At 46.1% G+C, this 27,624-nt stretch overlaps 1 long non-coding RNA gene across 1 annotated transcript; it reads left to right on the top strand.

The window, feature by feature from the left end:
* The first annotated feature begins 6,134 nt into the window (after positions 1-6,134).
* LOC113613856 (uncharacterized) lies at positions 6,135-23,267 on the top strand. Its single transcript, XR_003430394.1, has 3 exons — positions 6,135-6,145; positions 7,150-7,160; positions 23,109-23,267. It is a non-coding gene; the product is annotated as an uncharacterized LOC113613856 (long non-coding RNA).
* The last annotated feature ends 4,357 nt before the right edge of the window (positions 23,268-27,624 follow it).

The following is a 27,624-nucleotide window of genomic DNA, read 5'->3' as shown; positions in this document are numbered from 1 at the left end:
CCCAGCTTCCCTGGGCGCCAGCTTAGCATGCTCCCAAGCTCAAAGGAAGACCCTCTTCAGTCAGACAGACACGGGTTCCCAGGGAGCAGTGTTTGTCACGTTGCAAGGAGTGCAGCTGAGGGGGCAGGGCAGGCTCCAGCAGGGTCCCCTGCAGGTGTGCGCATCAGGCTGCCCCAGGAAGTGCTAGTGTGAAGGCGGGGGAGACCCCTGTGGTCTTAGCCCACCATCCACCGCTCCTGGAACACTTGTTTGTCCCTGTCTAACAATTCCCAACCATAGCAAGTCAGCCTTGGCTCAGAGGCCAGCTCCCTGTGCCGCTCCTTTCCTGAGTCAGGGCCTCCGGCTGTGCACCTGAGCTCAGCACACCGAGATGGCTGAGAGGAGATACCGAAAGGAAGGCTGTGTGCTCTGACTGGTTGTCACCTCTGCTGAAGTGGTCTTTGAGAAGGTACAGTGCCCACAGGCATTTGCATTTTAACAGTTGACCCTCAGTCCCAGAAAAGTCTACAGGATTCAGGGGAGTGTATCTTTAAGACGAGATCTGGGTACCTTGAGTCCAGGGGGTGGGAAAGCGTTTGTGGCAGGGGCCTCAGGGACATCACACACAAGCAGGTGGACCTGGCTTGAGCCCCTCCCTGGTCCTCCTGACCATAGCCGCCATCTTCTCAGAGCAGGACACTTTAGGAAACTGTTCTCAGACAACGGAGGTGCAAGAGTCCCTGTCCCAGTGGCCCCTCCCCTGTCCCATCAACACTGCCACCCCTCTTCTGCGGGGAGGAGGCTTCTGGGAGGAGCTAGGCTGGGTAGGAGCCATACAGCCTAAAGGGTCTCAGACTACTTGGGTTTGCATCCCTGTTCTGCTGCTCACCAGCTGTTGGACTCTGGGTAAGTTAACTTAAGCTCATGCTATCTCAGTCTCCACATCTGTGAAATGGGGATAATAATGGTGCTTACTTCATAGGATTTCTGTGAGAATAAAATGAGTTATTTTATGAGGAGGGCTAAGAACTGCTAAGATTTCCTGGCACAGAATGTGCTTGTCAAATATATAGAATAGTAGTGTTGAGCGAATGCCAGGGGCATGGGGGCTCTAAGCAGCAGAGGAATCCGATAGAAGGGGCTCAAGCTGTACTCTGCTACCTAGAGGCTCTGTGTCCTTGGATGAGTTGTTTAGCTTCTTAAATCTCAGTTTCTCATATGTAGCATGGAGAGTATAATACCTGTACCAGGTAGTTGTGAGAATTAAAGGAGATAAGGGACCTAAAATATTTAGCACAGTGTTTGTCATACATAATAATCTTTCAATAAATGTTATATTTGTAGTGAAATGTCTCACTGAAGATATGTTGGGTTTTCATGAGAGATGAAATCCCTGGGGTGAAACTCAGGAGGTAGCTTTGTCCTTTTTGGGGACAGGGGGATGGGCAGGAGAGGAGAGAAGATGGAGTTGGCACTGGGAAGGGGAAGGGAAGGGGGAGGTGGGGGAGGGAACAGGGAAGGACATGGAAGGGGAGCTGGCGGAGTAGGTGAGGGCTCAGCTCCCTGAAGACAGTCAGGACAGCCCTCCTTGATTGTTAGGAGATCCACTGGATTTCAAAGCTGAAACAACAACAACAACAACAACAGCAACTCACCTTGACCTTGGAGGGCATAGATAACAGGGAACTGAAAGGGTCAGAGGGTTCTAGCCACATGAACTAATTCTGATAAAGAGCTCCTGAAACTTTGATGTCTGGGGAATGGGTGGAAAGGGAAGGCAGAATATTAGCTAAGAAGTGCTGTCCTGGGAACCCACGTTGGGGTGGGCATCCTTTGCTGAACTTGGCATTGAAGTCCACTGACCAAGGGTATTGGATCAGCACATGGTGGATGGGCATCTCAGGCTGTGGACAATCAGATTTTAACAGCTGCTCTGGTGGCAGCAAGAAGCCAGGGCAGGAGGGGACCACCTGGAGATCAGGGCTCTCCTTGCCCAGCGTGGAAGGCAGACTGGCCATTACTTGGAGGGTATAGTTAGAAAAAATACTGGACTTATTGCTATACGGTAGGTGGGTGATTGAGCCAGTTTTGTATTTATTTCAGAAAAGAGATTGAGGGAGGGAGGGAGAGAGCGAGAGTGAGAGAGATAGAGAGAGGGAGAGAGAGAGAGAGCAAGAGAGAGCTGTTTCCTGTTAGTGGAGCAGGTCTTTCTTCTTATGTCCTTTGGAGTAAAAATGGGGGAGTTCTTTCCTGCTGCCAGAGTTGCCCCTTCCCATGGGCCTTAAGTCAGGAAACGTGACTGTTCTGTGACAAGAGTCTAGGAGCTGCACCCCTCCTCACACAGGATACCCACAACAGGAACTTGTAACCACTTTGAGTTTCTATTACTTCTCCCATGTAATTATCACAACAACCCTGAGAATCGATATTTCTGTCCATTTTACAGATGAGAAAACTGAAGCCTAGAGAGATCTTGGAACTTGCTCCAGGTCTTAGGGGAGGTGGTGCTGTCTGATCTAAAATTCCACATTGCTTCCACTACCCCATTCTCCACCCTGCAAGATCTCTGTCTTTGTGTGACACGCTTCTAACGTTGGAATTGAATACAGTGGTAGTTCTATCACATGAATTAATTTTTCTTTATTGCTGCGAGTCTAGGCTTATTTAAGTCCATAAATAATACATAAATTGGTATGTTGAGCTGATTCCCACCTTTTTCAACAGCCTTCAGTTCTTCCTGAGATCAATAAAGCTTAAAAGAAAAGAAAAAGCCAGCTCAGCTTGTGTGTGGATCCTGGACGCTGCTCTAATACAGACCCCTTCCCTAGAGTTTCAGAAGCCATGCTTGACAGCTCAGCTTTCTTGTCACTAATGAGTTGGGATGTGATTGTGCATTCAAAATCTAATAAGGACTAAGCCAGTGCACTTGGATCCATACCACTGATTAAACATAGTTGAAAAGAAATTTCTTTTTGAGAGGACGTGTAAGAAGAGAGGCAGAGAGAGGTGGGTGAGGTTTCTTGTGTGTGCAGTGCTCCCTCTGAACCATGGCTGTGCCAGGGGCTGTCCAGCTTTCCACAGGGGACAGCAAGATTCAAATCACATAGATGAAATACAAGAAAAAAATAACCAAATACCAGGGGGGAAGGGTGAGGGAGAGGGATAGATTGGGAGTTTGGGATTGACATGTACACACAGCTGTATTTAAAATAGATAACCAACAAGGACCTACTGTATAGCGCAGGCAACTCTGCTCAATACTGTATAATAACCTGAGTGGGAAAAGAATTTGAAAAAGAATAGATACATGTATATGTATAACTGAATCACTTTGCTGTACTCCAGGAAACTAATGCAACATCGTTAATCAAATATGCTCCAATATAAAATAAAAATTTTTTTAAATTAAAAAAAAGGACTGGAAAAAAAATAACCAAAGAAGAAAAGAGCAACAACTCCACACAATGAGAAAAAACAACAATCTAACCTAACCCACTGGCTCAATTCATCATGTGGAAGAAACTACCCACTAAGAACCCAGATACTGGCAATCCAGATGGCGCTTGGTCCAAAGTGGGAAAAGCCACCCTCTCTAGGCACACGCAGCTCTACGTGGGCTGAATTTTAGGTCCACTTACCTCTCAACCAGGGCCCCTCGTGCAGGGAACTCCCCTCATAGCTGTGCATGGGGCCCTGAGGGTCCACAGGTAACCATGTCATATTTCCAGCCTTTCCTTTTGTCAGGTTTTCATTTTTTTAGAGGTTCAGTAGATACTTTTTTTTTAGGACTATGAGGCTGCGGCCTCTGACATGATATATAGATAAAAGATATCACAGGGGTAAGAGCTAGGGAAAGCTTTAACGAGAAGAGCTTAGACCATTTTCAAAGCACCTCCGTGGTGCATGGAGGGGCCCCAGAGCTGGCTGACCTCTGGGTGACACGCCGTGGGTGACACGCCGCAGGTGACTTGCCATGGCAGTGGACTGTTGCTCATTCTAAGGCCTCACTCTGATGAGCTGGGCAACCGGAGGACTGTTTGAACAGACCAAAGAAAAATATCAAAAGGCAAATTGGAGTTAGGGAGGAAATGAATAGCCCATGATCTCCAAGGGAGATTACAGAGGTAATGACAAAGCAGTCAGGTTTTAAAAGGAGCTGTTATTCCAAGAAAGGTAATTTTGTTCAACTTTTTTTTTTTAAATGAAAAAGAGGATGAAGAGATCAGCACCAGCTAAATCATCAATGTCAGATAAAAGATAAACCCTTCATTAGGAAACATTGCTCTGCATGTCCTTTTGACATTGAAGAATATATTTGATGTAAGGATCTGGGGCTTTATCAAAACTGTAATATGCTAAAATAAACAAAACCACCGTGTGTTGTTTTATTGGAGAGGAGCAGCTGTAAAGAAATGGAAGAGAACTTTCGAGATTAATAGTGTGTTTTCCCTATAGGAGCTTTGTTCTTTTTAATCATTTTTTAAGATCCGTACTTCTGAATGTTTGCACATTCGGCAAACACAGGCTTGGATAACGAGAGGGGCTGCCTTGATCCCCTAGAGATTCAGGTACAAACTCCCAACCAGAGTCTTCCACTGCCTGCAAAGCTTGGTTTCCTAAATAGGTTTCTTGCCCCAGACCACTGCTGAGACCTTGCTTCTGCCTTTGGAGGGTCCATTGACCTCCCACCATTCCTCCCGCCACCTTCCCAATCCCCCCATTCCACCCTGCTGCCTGCAGGCTCAGGGTGTCCTTCATTCTGGGACCAATGAGGAGGGATCAAAGAAACCCTCCCAAGAAGATGCAATTGGCCACTAGTCCTGCTGGCACCTGTTGCTTGGGCTAGGTCCCTGCCTTCCGTCTGCCGTCACACATGCCCTCGATCCCCCTTCCACCAGCCCAGGGCTGTGCATCTGCCAAGTCTCCCTGGGGCTTGTGCTGTGTCATGACCCCTACCTATGACTTCCCTAAGGCTGTTCCCAAACGCCCCCCGCCCCCCCCCCCCACACACACACAAGTGCAGCCTGTTCCCATCCCCCTGACAACAGCTCTGTCACTGGATTCATGACCCGGGCCGTAATTCTGTGGTCATTACTGTGTCAGCCCCCAGCTTCTCTGCACGCTGCTGACTGCTGGGTGTCCTCCTATAGTCTGTAGCTGTGCTCATGCCTCCGTCTCTGTCCTGGTCTCATGGACAAATGTGTTCCCTAGGTTACCAACTCCCTGGTCTCACTTATAAAACTCTGCTTCAGTCGTGGAGGTCATGGCTCATCGTTTTAGAGCTCTGCCATGAACACAGCACAGACACACGCCCTCTGTGCATCTGCTCCGCGCTCTGGTGGCCTAGACTTCTCATCCTTCGCTCAATGTGTTTTCTCGATCAGCATCTCCATTGCTCACAGTATATGCTCCCGTAGAGCTTCAGCTTCTGCCGGGCCCATCGAGCCTGTGTGTCTTCCCTGTCCCTCTCTGTGTGTCTCTTTCTGTCTTTGTGTCTATCTGTCTCTCTCTGTGTCTCTGTCTCTGCCTCTGTATGTCTGTCTCTCTGCCTCTATATATCTCTGGAGAGAGACATGTATAGACATTTGTTTATATATTTATGTTAATAAAAATATGTATTTATACAGACGTTCTATAGAGACATTTCTCTGGTGCTCTGGTACTACCCCTGGGACTTGCGCAGATCCCCAGTACTGGAACCATCCCCCAGCTGCCGTGGCATTGCCTGCTAACTAACAGCTCCCAGCTGCTCCTTTCTCTAGAGCATTATCCAAGGCCGTTAGGACAGCAGATCCTCCCATCCCAGGGGAGGCCCGTAGCCAGAGCCCTCCAGGCCAAGGCTAGACTTTTCTTGCGGTCGTAGCCTTTCTCAGCACCTTCCTCTTTTCTGTACTGCTCCACCTGCTCCCTCATAAGTTTTTCTTGAAGCGCACTCCCTCAGTAAACCATGTGTGCCTGAATCTGTGTTTCCGGCTCTGCTTCTAGGGAACATGACTTAGTCAGAAACTCAGTTTACTTCTTTGTGAAGTAGGAAGCTGGGTTAATGAGCTCTGAGGTCCCTTCCCACGCCGATAACCCTTGGTTCTTTTCCTGTGCATTGTCTCACTTCTATTTCGCCAGCAGACAAGGCTTAGAAGAAAACTAGCGATAAAACTGGAATGGCTGTGTTTCTGTGTAGCTTACAAGATAATTGACATAAGCTAAGGGATGTCTTAGCCAATTAGATTACAGCACTTACTTTGGTTGCCTCTGGCAATAGGATTTGGAGAAGTTCCAGGGGTGGCCACCATGGAGTGTTTTCATCAGCATGGGTACTGTGTGCACATGAAGTTCTTGGCTTGCTGAGCCATGCAGACATTTCAGGGTACAAGTTCCTGGAATGTGGACTTAGGCAGTCACTGATATCCGCCTGACCTGGTGCCTGGCGACAGCTAGGCAGACGTTTGAAAGTCTCACGTAGTCTTCACACGAGCAATCTGTGAATCGTTCAGAGCAATAGGCAGGCTGTGTTCCAAATTATTTGTATCTAGAAAATGTGAGTTGCACATGATTGTATTATCAACTATTTTCAGTCTTGGCCTGGGTCATGGAAGAACTGAAGATGAATTAGATCATCCAAGTCATGAACACAAACAACCCTGCAAAAGAAAGGATCTTCCCCCAAACTAAAATTCTTACAACATTGTTCCTCTAGCGTGACTGTTCTAGCCATACAGGGTCTCCCTTTTTTGTCCTTAAAAGTTAACAACATCTGGAGACTTCCCTGGTGGTCCAGTGGGTAAGACTCCACGCTCCCAATGCAGGGGGCCTGGGTTCGATCCCTGGTCGGGGAACTAGATCCTGCATGTGTGCCGCAGCTAAGAAGCCCTCATGCTGCAACTAAAAGATCCCGCGTGCCACAACCAAAATAAATAAATAAATATTAAAAAAAAAAGAAGTTAACATCTGCCAGAACTTTGTCACATGACCATTGTCAAGTAGCCATGAGCTACTTTCATTTAGGGAACCTCATTAAACTTATCTATTGGACATATGTTTTTTGGCCTGGAACTAAAGACCTGACTGCTCTCTTGTCTACTGACTTGACCTTATTAGCATAACAGGGCACTCAACACTCATGTGGCTGAACAGTCTGAGTCATCAATGGGAGATAATAATTATTCCCCAAAGGTTCAATGAGAGTTGCTTAGGGAACACTTAGAAGGTGCTTGCCACACCTCCGGTAGGGCTCCAAGCCAGTTCACAGTGTCCCCTGAAACACACACACCTAGCTGGGATTATGGCAACATTGAATTCAGAAGTAAGTGGTTCTCTGGAGCTTCTTGCTCCAGATCTGAATACAGTCTGAGGCAGAGACCTCCTCGGGAGATTGTTTTGCTTTGCTCTGTACTTTGAGCTCTTATGGATGGCTATGGTGGAAGAGGAAGGATTGTGAAGAATAAATATTTCCTTAAGGGCTTTATGCTAATAGCACTGCCTTTTGCCAGAGAGAGCCAAGGAGTAGACTGCAGGCTCCTTTTACCCTTTGCCACGTGCCCGCTGTGTTCCTTTTCCTAATATCCAGAACCATCTGTCTCCTAGGGTCCAGGACAGTTGGTCTGGAAGGGCTCACTGGAGCTAGGCCCTGGAGGCAGACGACCAGGCTCTAAAGACGAGTGTAAGCTTGCCCAAGTCAGCGTGCTTCCCAGGACATAGATTTCCTCATCTGAAACAGAAGAGGTTGAGGGAAAATGTCCCTTTGAATCAGAAAATTGTGTCATTTTAGACAAGGTCAAGCTCTGGAACCCAAGAACAACTTCCGTATTGATGAATGAAGAAACAGAGCCCAGTCACTTCTCCCAAGTCCCAAATCTGTGCTGAGAGTCACTCGGCATCACTACTTACTGAGCACCTACCAGGCTTGGTGTCCCTGGCCAGGCTACCCACCCCCGGCTTTGACGATGTTGGCAACCCAGAGTCAGTTTCAGGATTTAGTCTGAAGGTCAACTTTGGGGCTCTCTGGACAGTTCCTGGCACCCGATTTGCATGCATTCCTTGTGTCCAGTGTGGGTGGAGTCGGGGTGTAAAGGGAAACTAAACATTTTTAGAGTTCCAAATTCCTCATATACCTGAGTTAAGGGTAAGGGGTTCAATACTGCAGTACTCAGTTGGATTGGGGTGGCGATGTGAACAGGTACCCCGGGACGCTTGGCACTGGGCCTGTGCCCTGCTCAGACCACAGTGTGATGGAGATGGAGAAGGCTGAGGAGTGTGACACCAGGTTGCTGAAAGAAGGGTGTTCGGTGTTCCTCAGCATACTTCCTAGCGACGCTCTCTTTAAAGGGCTGTAGACCACTTCCTTAAAAGAGTTTGGTGACCTCTAGGCAGAGACTCTAGTGTGAGTTGCCTTTCAGAGATGAGCTGAAAGAATACTTAATTGGCTTACCAGGATGGAGTTAGAACACAGGGACCCAAGGGAGGACCTTTCCAAAGCACTTGCTGAGCAACCCTTTGGAGTATGGGGGTGTGGAGAGAGGAGAGAAAAATAGAGAAGTGGAAACCCAGAGACAGAGTTTGAGGAGACCTTCCTAAGTGAAGCTTTCCATCATCCCTTGGTTAAGTGTGTCCCTTTAAGAGAGAAAGAGGCCAGCTCCCCGTTGAGGTCTGCACACCTCTGGGGGAAAATAGAATTTTCTACCAATAAACCTAGGAGTTTGAAGATTCCTAAATTCTAAGTGGGGAAGTGATTCACAGTCAGACCCTTGAACTGAAACTTGAGTCTGAGTCCGGGTGGATGGGGTGAGGAGTGAGAATGGCCTGGATGTCTCACCTGAAAAAATGAGTTGTGGAAGAGAGCTTGAATCATCCAGCCCCGCCTCCCTTCCACCAGAGAAACCTCTCACACGACAGCTCAGACAGACGAGCAGACAGCTGCTGTTTCAATTCTTCCGCTGAAAGGAAACTTACTCATCATACCTCTTAACAATGATAGACTTGAATATTCCATTGTGGGACAGCCTTAATTGTTAAAAACTGCTTCCTTGTGTGAAATTAAGTAAGTGTCCCCTTGGTCATAGTTTTGTTTTCTAGATCTAAATGTTCAAATGTACTTTCAACATACTGTCATTCAACTTCCTGAAGAGGGCTGTTAACTCTCAGCGGCCACCTTTACTCTTCCCCCACCAAGCGGCTGACTATCTTCAGTTCATTCAATGGTCGATCACATATTACACAACTCTAGACCCCTTCCTGTTTCGCTTGATGTCCTCTGGTTTGTCAGTGTGAGCCGTGGGCTGTCTCCTTTCTTTTCTCTGCAGTCCAGGCGGGTCATAACACTGAGCTTTCCTGTGTGTGGAGTCTGGGAGTCTTCTGAGCCTCTCTGAAAGATTTTCTGGTGTGATCTGGCTTGCTCTGCGCCCAGCGACAATCTGTGGCTGCTCAAAGGCAAGGGGCTTTGCCCGCGTGAGAATGCTGAGGTCTGGGAAGTTGGGTGTTCCCAACAAACATGGGAAAAAGGAGGTTGGTAAAGACTTGCCGGTTCTCTTTGAGGATCTGCCCACTCCCCAGATCTCATTTTCTCCCAGATGATGGTCCCCTAAAGCCCAAGGTTATAGCACAAAATTAACTTTGGTCCTAAAGAAGTGTGGATAATGATCTGACATCCCTTACCTCTACCCATCCATCCATCCATCCATCCACCCACCCACACATGTAATCTTTTATCAACATGTATTGAGCAGTGACTATATCAGGCCATTTACTAGGCATGGTGATAGCACTCATGGGATGTTGGTTTGTGCCAGCTAACCTCTCTTCTCTTCCTGAGCCCCACTTCTCTGAGTAGCCAGAGACCCAAAGAAGACTTAAGAATATCCAAGAAGATTAAGACAGTGCCTCAAGAAGGTCACAATCTAAAATAAGTTTAAACTGAATATTTCTAGTTGGGGGACAAAAAGAGTTTCCCAATTAAGGGCACATTAGAATCTCAGGCGGTGGGGTGGGAATGGGGGTAGGAAAATTGGAGACAGGGAGAAGTAGCAAGCTGAGTTCAAAAAGGATATGCTTAGATCACCATTACGCCTTCTACGTAATTGAAGTTGATATACTTAATTTACTTGACATTTATACAACTCTTTAAAAGAGGATGAGAGGTTTTCATGTTTATTACAATGCGGCATGGATTTTAAAAAATGCCAAGAGCCCCTGGCTTAGAGCAGATTTGGAAGGGCGGCCTCTTCCCTTACTATGTTTTTCTCTCTTCCTCATGAGATGGATGTAGCTGTTTTTACTCTCACTGCTTGTGGCTTAGTTCACTGATTCCGATGAATCGGGAAACTTTTCTTGGCACATCCTATAGATCAACTTCTGGGACCTTCTCTCCTTCGGGTCTCTGTGCTGCTCAGAGGTGGGACTCTTACAGTGGAAGAGAAGAAGGTTAGTCAGCAGGAGCCTGCATCTCCCTCCCCCGGCCCATGCCCTCTGTCCACTATCTGACCACTCTGCAGACCACTTTCTTCAGGATATCCTCACATTCTTGCTGCTTCTGTGCCTGGGAATGCCCAGGGCTCTTTGGCCATCCCATCCCTTTCCCACAGGGGAAGTGAGTCCAAGCAGATTACACCCCGCACCCCAAACCACCGAGCTGAGATATCCGAGAACCACACCTAGGGATGCAGAACACCTGGCAGTAATGCAACTCATAGAGGGCAGGACACTTTTTTTTTTAAATTGAAGAATAGTTGATTTACAATGTTGTGTTAGTTTCAGGTGTATAGCAAAGTGACTCAGTTTATATCTTTTTCAGATTCTTTTCCGTTATAGGTTATTATAAAATATTGAATTCGCAGGACATTTCTTTTTCTTTTTTCTAAACATCTTTATTGGAGTATAATTGCTTTACAATGGTGTGTTAGTTTCTGCTTTATAACAAAGTGAATCAGTTATACGTATACATATGTTCCCATATCTCTTCCCTCTTGCATCTCCCTCCCTCCCACCCTCCCTCTCCCACCCCTCTAGGTGGTCACAAAGCACTGAGCTGATCTCCCTGTGCTATGGGGCTGCTTCCTATTAACTATCTATTTTACATTTCGTAGTGTACATATGTCCGTGCCACTCTCTCACTTTGTCCCAGCTTACCCGTCCCCCTCCCCGTGTCCTCCAGTCTATTCTCTATGTCTGTGTCTTTATTCTTGTCCTGCCCCTAGGTTCTTCAGAACCATTTTTTTGTTTTGTTTTTTTTAGATTCCATATATATGTGTTAGCATACAGTATTTGTTTTTCTCTTTCTGACTTACTTCACTCCACATGACAGACTCTAGGTCCATCCACCTCACTACAAATAACTCAATTTCATTTCTTTTTATGGCTGAGTAATATTCCGTTGTATATATGTGCCACATCTTCTTTATCCGTTCATCTGTCGATGGACACTTAGGTTGCTTCCATGTCCTGGCTATTGTAAATAGAGCTGCAGTGAACATTGTGGTACATGATTCCTTTTGAATTATGGTTTTCTCAGGATATATGCCCAGTAGTGGGATTGCTGTGTCGTATGGTAGTTCTATTTTTGGTTTTGTAAGGAACCTCCGTACTGTTCTCCATTGTGGCTGTATCAATTTACATTCCCACCAACAGTGCAAGAGGGTTCCCTTTTCTCCACACCCTCTCTAGCATTTATTGTTTGTAGACTTTTTGATGATGGCCATTCTGACCGGTGTGAAGTGATACCTCATTGTAGTTTTGATTTGCATTTCTCTAACGATTAGTGATGTTGAGCATCCTTTCATGTGTTTGTTGGCCGTCTGTCTATCTTCTTTGGAGAAATATCTGTTTAGGTCTTCGGACAGGACATTTCTTAACAGCAGGTGGGGAAACATGACAGGGTTTGCATCGTCTCATCCAACTGCCTTGCCTGGCTGCTGGAGTTGGAGAGAGCACAGCCCTATGCCTGTGTTCTCATGCCTATTCCAGAATGTGCTCTTTCTTCTCGGCAATAGTTTCTAGGTCAAATGGCCCAAAGATTTATCTTACTCTAGGTCCTTGGGAACATTGTTCCTTTAGCCAAGCACCTGTCAGTTCCAGGTGGGGTTTGCATGTGGCCAGGAAGACAGGATTCAGTTGGGCTCAGCTGAGAAATGGGTACATGGTAGGTACTCAATAAAGTTTGGTTGAATGGAAGGCTGATGGGGCTAGACACAGGGATGGTGGTCTTTGCCAGGTAGAATTCTTGAATTCTGGACATGGTTTTTATGGAGGGGAACATTTCCTTGTGTTTTGAAAGTGATGACCTGGTACAGATCTTTTACCCACTCAGTTACCCACAGAGAAGCTGGGGTGGGTCATGTGGATTAGGAAGTCTGGAGCTGAGAAGGAAAACCTATCCTGCAAACTGGGATAGCAGAGGGGCAGCGGTGTCTGCCCAGTTTGGGAGGCCCTGAGAAGGGGGTGGGCTGCCTCAGAGACGCAGGCAATTAAAATCCCATCAGTCTCAGTCGGTAGGAGCAGGGCTGGCCACACAGTTTGCAGGGCCTAGTTAAGAATGAAAATGCAAGTCCTCTTGTTCAAAACTTACTAAGAATTTCAAGGTGATGACAGCAGGGTACTAAAGGAAACACAAACTCTTCTAAGTGCAGGGCCCTGTGTGGCCACTCCGTCACATACCTGTGAAGCCTCCAGAGTAGGAGTCATTGCCCGTCCCTATTTCAGAAGCAGCTGCGTCTGCTCCCCTGTGATGCATCCCTTTTCTCCCTCTCCTTGGCCCATCCACATGAAGACTGCTTTACTCTGGTTCTGGATCCACTGTGTTTGTTCCATCTCATTCCCTTGCTCAGTTGTTAGCTGCCTATGAGTCTGAGGGGCTCCACAGCTATTAATGCTGTTGCCATTTATCAAGGTCACCATGCCCCTGGCAGAAGTGCTTTGTATACGTTATCTCTACCCGTTCAGAAACACTTGGCGGTAAGTATTGTCATCCCCTTTAACAGGGACACAAAATGACTTGGCCAAGGCCACAGAATTTATAAATGACAGAACCAAGATCAGGACAGCTTCAAAAACCCACACTCTTTCCTCTTAGCACCTGGTCTTTGAGGGCACGATTGTGTCTTGTTGATTTTTGTGTCATCCGCGGGGCCTTGTACGTTGCAGGCCCTCAATATTATGCTTTTTCTTGAGTGCCAGGCTGTGTGGTAGGAGAAGCAGTCACATGTGGACCTAGGGAGAATTAGGGGTCTCAACTCCAGGTATTGCTCTGCTTCCCACACCACGGTGCCATCCTCTTCAGGTCTGAGGGCAGTGGAAGAGAGGTGGCTGCCTTATGCTGGGGATTTCTGGCTTCCGGGCTCCGTTGATGTTAGGGCTTCCCTGACTCAGGCCTGATTTGCACATCTTCCTGCCCCTCATAGGCCCTGAGCTCATTCCAGCCGAGTGCATCATTTTCCTGTGTCATCTGCCGAAACCTTATCTCTTCTCTGGCCAGGGATGTGGGCTGATAACGTAGAAGTTAAGCAACTTCCTCTCGTTTCCCAAAGACTCGGCCAGTGTGGGTCTGGAACAGCCACTCTTTGCTCCCTTCACCCGGGCTTCACCCTGACCGCTCTCAACCTTCCAGAGAGCCATCCAAGCAGAAGCTTTCCCAAGCAGAAAGCAAGCCCAGTCACTATCGTTTTTCCAGGAAAGAGAGGAAAGAGTGAGTGAACACATGAGCAAGGAGGTTTTCGGTGATACTGTGATTCCACTCCCCACCCTTGCGAGTATTCTAGGTGAGGCCATTTTGCACATGGTTGAGGCCTCATGTTTAATCGGAGCATTTCCCTTTGGGGAGCCTGCAGGAAATTGGAATGATGGGTTTGGCCAACACTGTAGAATTCATGTAAAATAAAGCCTCGTTGCCCTCCTGCTTTCTAAAGCGAGACTCACACGGCACCCTTCACTGTGCTTGACACTCATACCCCACCATGGACAGGTAGTGTGGCCTGAGAGCCTTTGCTTAGGGACATTGTTGTCAACCTCCATCGCCCACCCGCCCCAGGCCCTGCAGCCCGGATACCTCATTAGATCTGGCTCTTCATGACTTTCATCTGATTGTTGCCCTGCCTAACTGAGTTCCCCCTAGTCTCTGAGTTTGCCCACTAATTTAAAAGTCCCCGGTTCACCCTCTCATCTTGTTTTCCTCTGGATGGGATTAGGTTAGTGACTTTGTGCAGCTCGAGATCTCACTTAGCTGAGTTCTTTCCCCCCTGGCTTATAACGAAGAATGAATTGAGAGGACTCATAAGGATATTCTGCTGATTCTTACTGTTTGGGGAAAAGGGGGTTGTGTTGGCAAACCTCATTTGGAAACAGTCACTTCTCTGTCTGGAATATTCAGCAGGACAGGTTTTTACATAAGTAATGTGGACAATTGATTGTATGTGCCTGCTGGGCCATAGGGGATTTCCTCTTTGGAATCACAGTTTAAGCGATGAGATTCCGAGAACACTGTGCTAACTGGAGTTTCCGTTTGGAAGATCCTGTTCTCTCGAGTCCTTCTGCGTGAGCTGGTTCAGGTTTCATGCTGTTTTGCTCATCTCTGTTCCCAGATTTAGTGGCAGCAGAGGAAGACAAAAACCTTGTCCTCTGATGTTTATTTGACTATTGAGGCTAATTGTTCATTTGCTGAAAGGGTCTCTAAGACAGTGCTTGGTGTGCACGGGGTGAATATGAGTGTTGTTTTTTTTGTGGGGGGGGTAGGAGTTTAGTAATTTATTTATTTATTTTTGGCTGTGTTGGGTCTTCGTTTCTGTGTGAGGGCTTTCTCTAGTTGTGGCAAGCGGGGGCCACTCTTCATCGCGGTGCACGGGCCTCTCACTATCGCGGCCTCTTTTGTTGCGGAGCACAGGCTCCAGACGTGCAGGCTCAGTAGTTGTGGCTCGCGGGCCTAGTTGCTCCGCGGCATGTGGGATCCTCCCAGACCAGGGCTCGAACCCGTGTCCCCTGCATTAGCAGGCAGATTCTCAACGACTGCGCCACCAGGGAAGCCCAATATGAGTGTTTTTGTGTGGACATGGATATACACTTGCTTCTGTGTGTTAGAGAATTAGATGTGAGCACAAAACTGAAAATAAAGACAGGAACATTTTGTAAAGAACATTTCCCTTTTTTTTTCCCTTTTCCCCCCAAAGGTGCCACTTTTCAGCTGTAATCACACCTTCTATTTACCTCTTGCCGCGAATCAGTTACACACGTCCATGCAAACTGTTGCATCGTCATGTTTACCTTTTGATATATAATTGTGGTTGATAGGCACAAGGCATGATGAGATTTTAGGAGGGAGAAGGAAGCTGGAATCTGAGATCACAGCTCTCTGTAAATGTCTGACCAGGGAAAGAGGATTCTAACTCCCGCGGACGATGCCTCAAAACACAGGCTGGCATTTGCGGGCCATTAGAAAAGCCATTTCCCCAGAACAGGGAGGATGAGGAGAAGGTGGTAAAAGACTGCCTGAGGCTGTGCCACCAGAGACTGCTGATGAAAACTGTGCACACCTGAAAGAGCGAACCACCCTCATTGCTCAGTGATTGCACTGGATTTTGCAATTAAACCCAACAGGGAGAACATACCTGCCTGAAGTCGGGAGCAGTGCTGGGCTTGTGGGCTTGTGAGCTGAGAGCATCTATTTTTCAAGCTCTGGAGCTCTGTGCCTGCCCTGACGTAGCTTCCCTGTGACAGATCTCCGTATTGGTGATCCCTTTTTAGCTCTACTTTAGGCAGAGAGGAAGCAGATTTTACCTTGGGAGCGAGTGGAGGAGAGAAAGGGGTGGTGGCTCAGTAGTAAATCCCAGCCCCTTCTTTTTTTTAAAAAATAAACTTATTTAATTTATTTATTTTTGGCTGTGTTGGGTCTTCATTGCTGTGCATGGGCTTTCTCTAGTTGCAGAGAGTGGGGGTTACTCTTCGTTGTGGTGCGAGGGCTTCTCATTGCGGTGGCTTCTCTTGTTGCAGAGCATGGGCTCTAGGCACGAGGGCTCAGTAGTTGTGGCTTGCGGGCTCTAGGGCTCAGGCTCAGTAGTTGTGGCTCGTGGGCTCTAGAGTGCAGGCTCAGTAGTTGTGGTGCACGGGCTTAGTTGCTCCATGGCATGTGGGATCTTCCCGGACCAGGGCTTGAACCCGTGCCCCCTGCATTGGCGGGCGGATTCTTAACCACTGCGCCATCAAGGAAGCCCCCAGCCCCTTATTTTTTGTTTCCACATCTGGGAGGTAGTTGTCCTACTCCTCAGGCTACCCTTAGGGGGGATTTAAACCGTCCAAGCTGGTCCAAAGACCAGCTCTCAGAAAGCCTTAGAAATTTCTAATTCAATTAGAATTTACTCAGTGCTAAACAGACAGGGGTGCTGGGGTGTCTCCTTTTTAGTGAGGCTTGGCTTCCAAAGACAGTGTGGAGGGTGAAAATTGTGCGTAGTCAAATTTATGCCTGAGGTTCCCTTAACTGACCTGCAAATATGCTTCAAGATGTTCAGACCAGGCAAGGCTGGGAAAGTGGCCCCGTTGGAGGGACAGGCATGTGTCACCCTCTCCTCTAGAGCTTACTTTGGGGCCTGTGCTCCCTGATAGAAGGAAGGAAGGACTTGTAGTATTGAAATTGTTCTCCCCAGCCTCATCCAGCCGGGTGGGCATTCTTGAATCTTAAATTGAATCCATGTGAGCATTGCTAGGCACTGGTATGAGCACTTTTCATATATTAACTCTTTCAATGCTCACAGGTTCATTGCACCAATGAGTGGTCCAAAAATATGCATTTGCCTGTGTGTAAGAAAAGAGAAGTGAAAAGAAAGAGAGAGAGAGAGAGAGAGAGAGAACACGGGTCTTAGTAGCCCCAGGTTGAGCTCAGGTACCCTCTTGTTGCACTGTGACACGTTTACAGGGCCTCTAGTTAATAATAATAGCTAATATATTGTGCTGAAAAATAATAGCTAATATATTGCTAGGCACCGGTATGAGCACTTTTCATATATTAACTCTTTCAATGCTCACAGTAACTCTATAAGGAGGAACTTAATTATCCCATTTTATAGATGAGGAAACAAAGTCTTAGGGCCCATTCACAGTTTTGTCCCTGCAGTAGCTTAAGATGAAGATGGGTGCAGGAGCATGTGGGCAGAGCTGCTGAGAGGAGCTGGAACTTTTGTTCTTTCATGGGGAGCAATGGGGGTGCTGCAGTGGGAGGACCTGCCCTCTTGTGCTCAGTGATGCATCCAGATTCAGCTGCCTTGTGCTCTGTCTCCAGGCTTTTGCGCGGGCTATTTATTCTCTCTCCTCCTTTTGCAATGGGGACTTTTACTCATGCCTCCCCGGCTCAGGGAGCTGGATTAGGGTCCTACGACCTGCCCCTCCCCCCAGTCCCCACTCACTCTGCTGGCCCTCTGACCCTATTCCAAGGCTCTTCAGGACAGGAATGCTGGCTTCCTCACTGTTGTGTCCATAGCCTTCAGCGCGATGCTGGGCTCACGGTACTCAGTGTTTGCCAAGTGGGTGTCCAGTAAGTACAGAGCTACAGGGCATCACTTCCTATCCAGTTTCTAAAATACAGGCTTCTCCCACTTAGCACCAGTAATCTGCTTCAAAAAGTCAGATGCTCTGCACAGAAATGCTAACCAGAGCCTATTTCCTATTATTTGAAGTGGGAAAAATTACACTGCATTACATATCAATTCTAAATCCCCATGCAATTTCCTAAAACATAACTGAAACATAGTAAAACACCTACATGGAACTAAAAGACTCTCCTATTAAGCTGTAAAATGCTTAAAACATTCCTTGCTAATCCCAGACTATTAACGTGGTTGTTGACAGGCAACTTCTCTGTGTGCAGTAAGATTTCCTTTTCCAATGTCATGGCTGTCCTCTCCTCTCCAAGTTTTTCTTCAACACTTTCTCAAATTTGGGAGGACTTGTATAACACTAAGCAAAAATCAGGGCAGGTCACCCAGGTCTTGTGGAAATACATTCAGGGCAAGGACACAGCAGGCAGAGAATGGCTCACACTGGGTATGAAGACTTACCAATTGAATTTGGGACATTACTTAAGCCTTTCACTACACATTGTTTTGTGGAAAATGATGCATTGAGTTTTGGGGATGTAAATATAATTTTTTTTCTAAAATTCATACATTGTATGAAAAGTATTTGATCAGAGCCAGTGCCTACCTGCTTTGCTTCTTTCCTTTTCTCCTCCCTCCTTCTTTCTTTTTAAGTAATTTATTTTATAAAATTTGTTTATGACTTATGAAGGGGTCCACAATATACCACTGTGGCATAAGGATCATTTTGAGCTGAAGGCATTTGGAAATCAACAGATGTGGGAAGAGGCTTTCTCTGTACTCTCCGTATATGCCAAAAAGCAGAGACTTCCAAAAAAAGTCAAATGTTATCAATCCCCCTTTAAGGGAGGCTTCCCATACCAGGTGTAAGAGCAACTCCTGTTATTAGAGATGAGAAGTCAGTGCTGGATGCATAAACAGACCTTAGTAAAACAAACCTTATGTTCCATTAGTTGCCACATGTATTTCTCAGTATTTATTGTCTCTTGGAATCCTGAGCCCCTGCTTTTAGTAAGATGCATGTAAACTCCAAATTCTGACCACTTCTTTGAGCCACTTTCTTTGTAAGCACCCATATAGGAAAGTGAATAAACTTGTCTTTTCTCTTGGTGATCAGTCTTGTGTTAGTTTAATTTGAAATCTCCCTAATACTGAACCTAAGAGGTAGAGGAAAAGTTTTTCCTTCTTGATACTAAGAAATGTTCTATTTGGAAGTTGTAAATCAGGGGTAATCCTGCAGTGTGTGCCTTTATTTTCAAACTTTAAAAAGGTCCACATATGCCTGAGAAGGACAGAGCACTGTCTTTTCTGAAGTTTGCCTGAATAGTGATGCCTACATGGTTTACCTATTAGTCCTCTAGGGCCCCTAGACCTGCACTAACTCCGAGGCCATGGCCTTGAAGTGGGGTCGAATCCCACTTGAGAAATCTTCCTACATGGATCTTGGCTCCTGGCCATCCCTCCATCTCTCTGGTCTATGGAGATGCCCCAAATTCTTACCTCATCAGTTTGATTAGGACACCAAAGCCTTTGTTATAGAAGCAAATATCTTATGATAGCAGAGACACTAACATTGGTTTTCCCCTTCTTTCAATTGGTAATAGAAACACTGAATTTGTACTGGGAATAGAATGAAGACTACATTTCCCAAGCTCCCTTGCAGATGTGGCTATATGACTAGTTCTCACCAATGGAAGGTGAATGGAAGTGATGTGCATCACTGCTGGGGTGATGATATTGTTTGGAAGCCGGGAGGTCAACAAAGATTCCCAGCTTTCTCATATAAACACTTTTGCTCGAGATGGGCCCTGTGCAAACTACCAAGAGCTCAAAGTTGCACAGCTCACTTTTAGTGAAATAAGGACATGTTCAGCTCCGTGTATGGGAAGAAGTAGGTACTCAACAAATACATACATATTGAGTGAATGAACAAATAAAGAAATGACTGGACTACATAGAGATCTAAGTGTTCATGCTGAAAGGTGGTCATTCTTCATTATTCAGGGTAGACAACTTATGAGCCAAAGATGGTCTTAGTTCAGCTTTCAGTGCCCCGCCCCGTCCCCCGACTACTGCTGTCACCTGCACCCCTCCATCACCTGTCTGAGATCTCTCTAATCAGTCTTGGTAGCACCCGCCTTACTTTGCATGCCCATCCTACCTCCTCGTAATGTTAGAGCCGCCCATCAAGGAACAGGGTTGAAACCAAGGCATGCTATTTTGTGGAATTTGCCAACCTGCTGTATATTATAGCCAGTTTCTTTCTTTTAAAACTTTATCCCTGGACCCAGGCATGGATTATCAAACAAAGGAACAGAAACTCATTTCTTGTGTAGCAAGAGGTGAGCACAATGTCTTGGGGGGGTGGGTAACAGCCTTTTCCCACACAAGATAAAGTCGGCAGGGCCCATTTCGAGGGCCAGGTACCAAGAAGTGAGGGAGTTTTCAGGTGTTAATTTCCTTATGTCGGCTGTCTGAACTTTGCTCTTGATAGAATCAGGCCTTAGGGTGAAGCAAACCTCCAGCACAGTGGCTGCAGCCATCCAGGGAGGGAGATAGGCCTGATGCTCATTAAAGGAGGCCCTCTGAGCTGCTTGCCTACATCCTTAGCGCTTTGCCCTTGGATTTTTATCTTTTTGTTTGGAAAAAATATCACAAGGACATGGGGCCTAACAGCATTGATTGTCTTGATAGTTTGTTAAGTCCAGGAGATGCTGGCATCTGCAAATACATCTTATTAGGTGTGATCAGGCAAGTAAATTGTCCCTGCCCTCCAGCATGCTGCAATAATTAACTCTAACAACCAAAAGTTAATCACAGCAGGTGCGAAGCTGGGCTCTCTTTGTCTGCAAAACCTCTTTCCCACCATGGCTTCAAGGTGCTAGCTCTGAGACTTGGAACGTGTTCTTTGAAAAAGAGCCTTTCCTTCCAGGAAAACTGTCCCACATATTATTATTTTAATTTAATTAGGTTTTAAAAAGGTTAACCATGACATTTTAATAGCTTAAGCTCACATTAATATTCCGAGAACACTGTTTAGCCCAACCACTTGATTCAAAAGGATGTTTTTCCAGAAAAGGAATTGGCTTTTAGGACAATTACTGAAAAATAGCTTTCATTTGATTAAGATGGGTATCTTGCTATTAAACGACAGTTATTGAAATAAAATACATAAAGACATTGAAAACTGTTAAAGCCTTAGCTTGGCACTATTTATCTAGGAGAAAGGGAGTCTGGGCAGTGTGTTTATGGAGATCATCCCAAAGGTGGCTGATGTCCTTCGGCTATGAGCAAATTAGCCAACTGTGCTTGTGATGTGCTGTGTGTTGTCAACCTAATGTTTTATTTATTTGCCTGAGAGCTGCTATCTTCATTAGGGAGTTTAGGGAGCAAAGCGAGATGATATTTATTAGCTTGGCAAACTAATAAACTCTGCTCATGTTTCTTCTTTTGCTATCATGGCTAATCGCTGGTTTTGAAAAAATAGCCATTCGATATGCGAATGGATCCTGTGAGAACAAGAGTCGACCATCCCTTCCTGTAGAGAGAGACAGCAAGCAAGAGCGCAGTCTTACATGTGTGCATGGCCACCGTGTGCCAAGCACTGCGCTCGCTCTGGGGTTACAGGGATGCCGAGGCCATGGGCCAGCCCTCCAGACGTTCACAGTTAGCAGGGAGCTGGCATTGATTATACAGCTCACTCTCATTATACTGTGGAATAGGCGCTATTCTCTCTCCAAAGAAGCACAGGGGACAAGTAATTAGTTCAGCTTGGTGGGATTGGAGATGGCTGCAAAAAGTAGGGAGGAGCTGGGGCTTGAAGGACTAGAAAGATTTTGCCAGAAGGGAAGTCATGAGGGGCAGACTACTGTTTACCGTAGTGGTTCCTGAAATGCAATCTCCCACCAGCAGCATCGCCATCACCCGGAACTTGTTAGAAATGCACATTCCCAGGCCTCTCACAGGACCTGCTGAGTCAGAGAATGGACAGGAGAGTGTGTATCAGGAGTCTGTGTGTGTGTTTTTTTAAATTTATTTATTTTTGGCTCTGCTGGATCTTCGTTGCTGCACGCGGGCTTTCTCTAGTTGTGGCGAGCGGGGGCTACTCTTCATTGTGGCGCGCGGGCTTCTCATCATGGTGGCTTCTCTTGTTGTGGACCACGGGCTCTAGGTGCGCAGGCTTCAGTAGTTGTGGCACGAGGGCTCAGTAGTTGTGGCTTGCGGGCTCTAGGGCACAGGTTCAGTAGTTGTGGCACACGGGCTTAGTTGCTCCGTGGCATGTGAGATCTTCCAGGACTGGGGCTGGAACCCATGTCCCCTGCATTGTCAGGTGGGGTCTTAACCACTGCGTCACCAGGGAAGCCCAGGAGCCTGTGTTTTAACCAGCTTTCCAGGTGATCCTGATGCTCCTGAAAGTTAAGAACGTGTATGTTCATAGTCCCTCTGGTCCACCATGAGGAGTTGGACTTACCAGAGCTTTGAGTTTGATGGGGGGTGGGGTGGAGAGATGGGGTAATAGGCAATGCAGTTGGAAAAGTTAATTGGGATCAATTATGAAGGAAAGAAGGGGGAGGATATTAATATTTGTATTAGCCATCTTTGTGTGTGTATGTTTTTATAATAATGATGTTTCCGGAGCCAGGTAACAGAACCTAACTTGAACTAGTTTAAACAAAGGAAATTTATTGAAAAGATATCATGCTATCTCATTGCTATACAAGGGAGAATTCAACAACCAGGGGTCAGGAAAGATATATATATATTTTTTTTCTTTCTCTGTTTCATATTATTTCCTTAGGATAGATTCCCAGATGTAAGATTACTGATTCAGAGAGTATGAACAATTTCACGGCTCCAGATAGGTATGGCTAAACAGCTTCTAAATGGTTGTAGCAGTAGAGGAGGCCGCCAGGGTGGAGCATAAACACTAGTTTTACTGCATCTTTATCACTTCAATTCTATAGTTTCTAACTTGATGGAGGAAATGACACACCATTGTTGTTGTCTGCAATTAACTGACTATTAATGAAGTCAACTATTTAAAATTGTGTTTATTTACCAATTGTATTTGTTACTTGAAAGGAGTTTTTGTTCTTATTTTAGCAGGAGAGGATCTCCTCTCCTGTCCAGAGATTCAGGATAAAGATAATCCTAGCAAAATAAAGGGGAAATCATAGTAATTTTGTTTGCTACAGAGGTTGTCAGCTTACCACAGGGCACACCCTCATTACTGTCCTCACCAGTGGCTGAAAGGTCCAAGGGGTCGAGAAACCGTGTCCAAATCCCAGCTCTGCCACTTGCTGGCCTTGTGATTTGCTGTGAGTTTCTGCATTTCTGTGAGACCCAGTTTCCTCATCTGGAAAATAGGACAAGTCTGTCCTACCCACCTACATGGTATTCTGAAGCTCAGAATGAGGTCAGGTCCTAGGAAATGCTTGATAAGCTACCAAGTACTGTAAACATGTAAGATATCACTGTTGTAACACTGGCTTCCCTAAATGAATACTTTCCATGAGGTCATGCTGGATTGGAACTTTGGCTGTTGACTTTTTTTTTTTTTGAGCCAATAAGACTTTATTTATGGATACTGAAATTTAAATTTCATATAATTTTCATGTTGTCATAAACTATTATTCTTTTCACTTGTTCCTCCATTAAAATAATTTTAAAAATCAGATCATGGGTCATACAAAAAGAGTCAGTGAGGCTCTGGCCATGAGTCATAGTCAGGATTAGTCTGCCTCAAGGTCAGTGGTTCTTTGAAAGTTTAATGGAATTCATGCGTGAGCCCGGGTGACTTTAAATGATCAAATCTTGCCAAATTTTCTAATTCTTGAGTAACATGTTCAGTAATGTTAGCTCTTTTAAAAAGGAGGACATTGATTATTTTCGGACATTGAAATGTTACCATAGGCAACTCTGACTGAAAATAATGCATAGAATGAAGCTAAGAGAAGCCGGATATTAGATCAGGAACAGGCGTTTCAAGACAGTCAGTGAGGCTTTGCCTGTTTTAGTTTAACACTTGATTCCGTAATGTTGAGTCAGTATTGTGGCTTCTCATTTATCTGCATAAAGTGTAAGGTGCTGTGACCTTGTTGGTGAGAAGATTACATCTGACAACAGTCTTAGAAAGTGTGTGGAGAACATGGGTGGGGAGGCCACCTGGCTGTTGACTTTTAAATAGAAACATCTCTGGTTCAGTTCTAGACTTTTTCACTTTTCACACCAATGGGACTTAATTCACAGATGCAGATTCAGGAGAGACATGGGTGGTGTTTCAGGTGTTCTTCCTCCTACCAGCAGGTAACAGGCATCATAGCCATGGGGAGGACCTGAAGTTTCATACCTCCTGGACGCATAGGCTCCTTCCTCCCTCCCTCCCTCCCTCCCTCCTTCCTTCCCTGTGCTGAGCGAGGGGAGTAGACAGTGAGTTAGAGCTACCCAGCCCTCACTCTGGGGGCACTTGGGTGTTCATGCAGAAAGGCACACTGCCCTTGACCGCGGTCTTCAGTGGGCTGAACAGTGCTTTACAGTTTATCAGGTTTGTTTGTAGCAATGCACGCATTTGCCACTTCCATCATGAGGAAGGCTGAGAGGCACGATCCTTCGAAGTCGGGGAGGTTAGGTGACTTGATCACGTGGCGGAATAAGCAGCGGGACCCGGCCCTGTGCCGGACCCCTGGGTGCCTCACTGAGTGCCTTTCCCCAGCACCACACTCACCAGCCCTTTTCATGCTCGTGTTTACAGTGGGTTCAGCTTAGTTCTGCTTTGATGAGGGAATGGAAATGATGGGATTCCCCTGCAGAATCATAACTCACCTGAGAACTGGGTTGGCTTTAGTGTGTGAAATGTGGTTCCACACATTCCACACATAATTAAGAAAAGAAAGCCCAACAGCCAGAAATTACAAAGCTAAAGGAGAACGAGGTACCGTCTGGGAAATCCCCACTGACCTAAAAAGCCAGGCAGTGTGTCCACTGGGGTCAGAGTGGCTGCAGAGCAGAGGAGGGACTGAGGGGGGGACGGCTCAGCTCTGCTTTCTGATGGAGAAAAATGTCCCCTCCAGTCAGTGGAATGACGGGAAATGGTTGCGAGGGATAAAGGGAGATAAGTGAGCCAGATAGAAAACCTTGTGGAAAATTGAACAAAACCTGGAGAAGATGAGATGGGCTAAAAAAAAGCAGCTCAGGGAATCTGGGTAAGAGAAGTCGCTGGTGATTCTGAGCTTGTCTTCATGTGGAGGGAGAGGAAAGGTGTCACGTTAGCCGGCAGTCTACACAGCCCGTCAATCAGAGGGGACAGTCAGTCTGAGACTCAGGCCAGGATGGGCAGTTTCACTGCCCCTCCCGAGCCCCTCTGTACCTGGTGTCTGTACAGCAGGTGAGTTATTCACCTGACCGTCCCCTCCACTGGACTGGAGGGCAGAGCTGCAAAGTTCAGCTTTTCCCTCCCGCCTGCGGTGTGGTGGCCCTGAAAGGCCCAGGTTAGCAATAGGCGTCATGGGACTGTGCTAAGCAGGGACTGCCCCATTCCTGCTTAAGATGTCAATGTTTTCAAGCCACTGAGATACTTTTCACACAAAATTAAAGATGCTATTATATACCAAATATTCCCTGACCCACATTAGGTAAGGATCTTAGAATTGGACTTGGGGAATTCTTCTGCAGCATGAATCCACAGGTGAATCAGAGAGGTGGGGCAACTACCCTATAATCCAGGCCAAGGTGTTTTTTTTTTTTTTTTTTTTTTGCGGTACGCGGGCCTCTCAGTGTTGTGGCCTCTCCTGTTGCGGAGCACAGGCTCCGGACGCGCAGACTCAGTGGCCATGGCTCACGGGCCCAGCCGCTCCATGGCATGTGGGATCCTCCCGGACCGGGGCACAAACCCGTGTCCCCTGCATTGGCAGGCGGACTCTCAACCACTGTGCCGCCAGGGAAGCCCCTGGGCCAAGGTGATTTCTAAACAATCCAGATTTCTGGGAAATTGCTTCATTCTCTGCCTTAATCTGGAGGTAGAATGCTTTGACTGTTGGCTCTTCAGTCTTATGTGGGCTGCATCATCCTGCCTTCCAGTGGGCAGAAATAGCCAGCTCTCTGGCTTCACCTTCTGACACCTGAAATAGGAGAAGAAAAGAAGGAACCTCCTTTCTGTACCTGGTTCTCTACTCCCCTCTTCGGCCTTCCCTCTTCCCCAGCCCTATCCATCCTCTCAGGCTAGAACGCTAAGACTTTAGAGACCTGTAACCCAGATTGTCGGCTGTCTGGGTGTGTCCTATTTCTTCAGTGTTTTGGGGCCACACTTCTAGTTGGCAGCCCAGTAGAATGATTTGAGCCTCCCTCTCCTTCCTGGGAAGCCCGGTGTTCCCCCATATCTCCAGGAATTGTAGATAGCCCTCTGTTTCTTCTCTAGCTCCAAGTTCCTGCTTCCGGTGAATTTTTTCTTGATCTCTTCTCCTTGTCTTTCCTCCTGTACACACTGTCCCTTATGCACATCATGTCCCCCACTTGGGCACGGTCCCCTTTCCTTCAGTTCACCAGGGCAACCATGCACACAGGGCCATGACTTTATTGAAGGACCGTGTGTACTGAAGCTGGTTACGTTGCCATATCACTTAGATGATTTTCACAAAATCAAAAGGAAAACTTGGATGTTAGATACGCTGTTGTTGGAATGTCCTCATTTTCACTGGCTCTGTTCACCACTGTGGTCTTCTTTGGTCTTGCATGTTCTTTCTCCTTCCTGACATCTCCCTTTTCCCTGTCCCCATTCGCTCTACCTTACCCTTGCAGATCACCTTTGGAAACAGACTCCCAGGAAAAAGAAGGGGAGAGACGCTGAGCTGAGCCAGCCCCAATTATTCTCCTGAAATTTACCAATCATGGGATACATTTGGGAAGAGAAACTCCCAGGAGGAGGGATGAAAACCAGGGTGGGGAGAGGCCAGGATAAATTCTCATCTTGGAAATGATCCTAAGCGTGTTGGAATTTGTTAGTTTCTCCTTCTCTCTTCTCAGCCTAGCCTGACTAGCTTTCATATCTAAATGTAAAACGGTGGCCAAAAACAGTCTGTGGTTGGTTCTCAATGCTTCACTGCTCAGATAGCTTCAGCGTGTACTTTTTCTGCTGTTTAACTGCCACCGTACTTCTTTAGATGTGATGTACCACATACCAACCAGAAGACATCTTGAACCTTTACTGTTTTTTTAAATTATTTTTTATTTTTTCCTGTTTTTTAAATTTATTTTTTCTTCCAGTTTTATTGAGATATAATGGATATACAGCACTGTATAAGTTTAAGGTGTACAGAATAATGATTTGCCTTATATCATAAAATGATTATCACAATAAGTTTAGTGAATATTCATCATCCCATATAGATATAAAATTAAGGAAATGGAAAAAAAAGTCCTTGTGATGAGAACTCTTAGGATTTACTCTCTTGATAACTTTCATATGTAACATTCAGCAGTGTTAATTATATTTGCCATGTTGTATATTACATCCCTAGTACTTATTTATTTGAACTTTTACTGTTGACTTTTGTTTTCCTCTTATTTCATGAGGCTGTCTTGTAAGATCAACATTTATTGAGTGGTGAAATATATAAATATAATTAAGACATGCTTCCTGCCCTCAAGGAACTCATGATCTAGTAGAAAATAAGTATAAAGTATGCTATAACCTTTAACATGCTTCTGAAAATATTATCCCACAACACCTGTGAAGGAGGGAAGGCAGATGATGATCTGACATGGAGAATGACAGAATATAAACTTGGAGATATTAAATCCAGACTCGCACAGCTAATAAGTGATAGACCAGAACCAGAACCCGGGATTTGATTCCTGATCTAATCCCCTTCCCACTTCCTACACCCACACTGGGTACATCATTCCCACTCTAATCACATTCCCAGAAAGAGGAAGTATTCTGAAAATGATTGGATTGGTTCTAGGAATGGAGGAAACCCATCAGCTCTTGGGAAAAAGAATATGTTGTGTTTGGCAATAACTTTCCTCTTTATCTTTTCTCTTAAAAGGCAGTGTTCAAATCTCTGTCAGCCCCATAAATTGTATCAGGATG

This window comes from Aethalodelphis obliquidens, unplaced genomic scaffold (genome assembly GCF_003676395.1).
Source record: "Aethalodelphis obliquidens isolate GAN/ISIS:26980383/991018 unplaced genomic scaffold, ASM367639v1 scaffold4, whole genome shotgun sequence".
NCBI lineage: Eukaryota > Metazoa > Chordata > Mammalia > Artiodactyla > Delphinidae > Aethalodelphis > Aethalodelphis obliquidens.
Note: the sequence above shows the minus strand (reverse complement) of the source record. Positions and strands in the feature narration are given on the sequence as shown.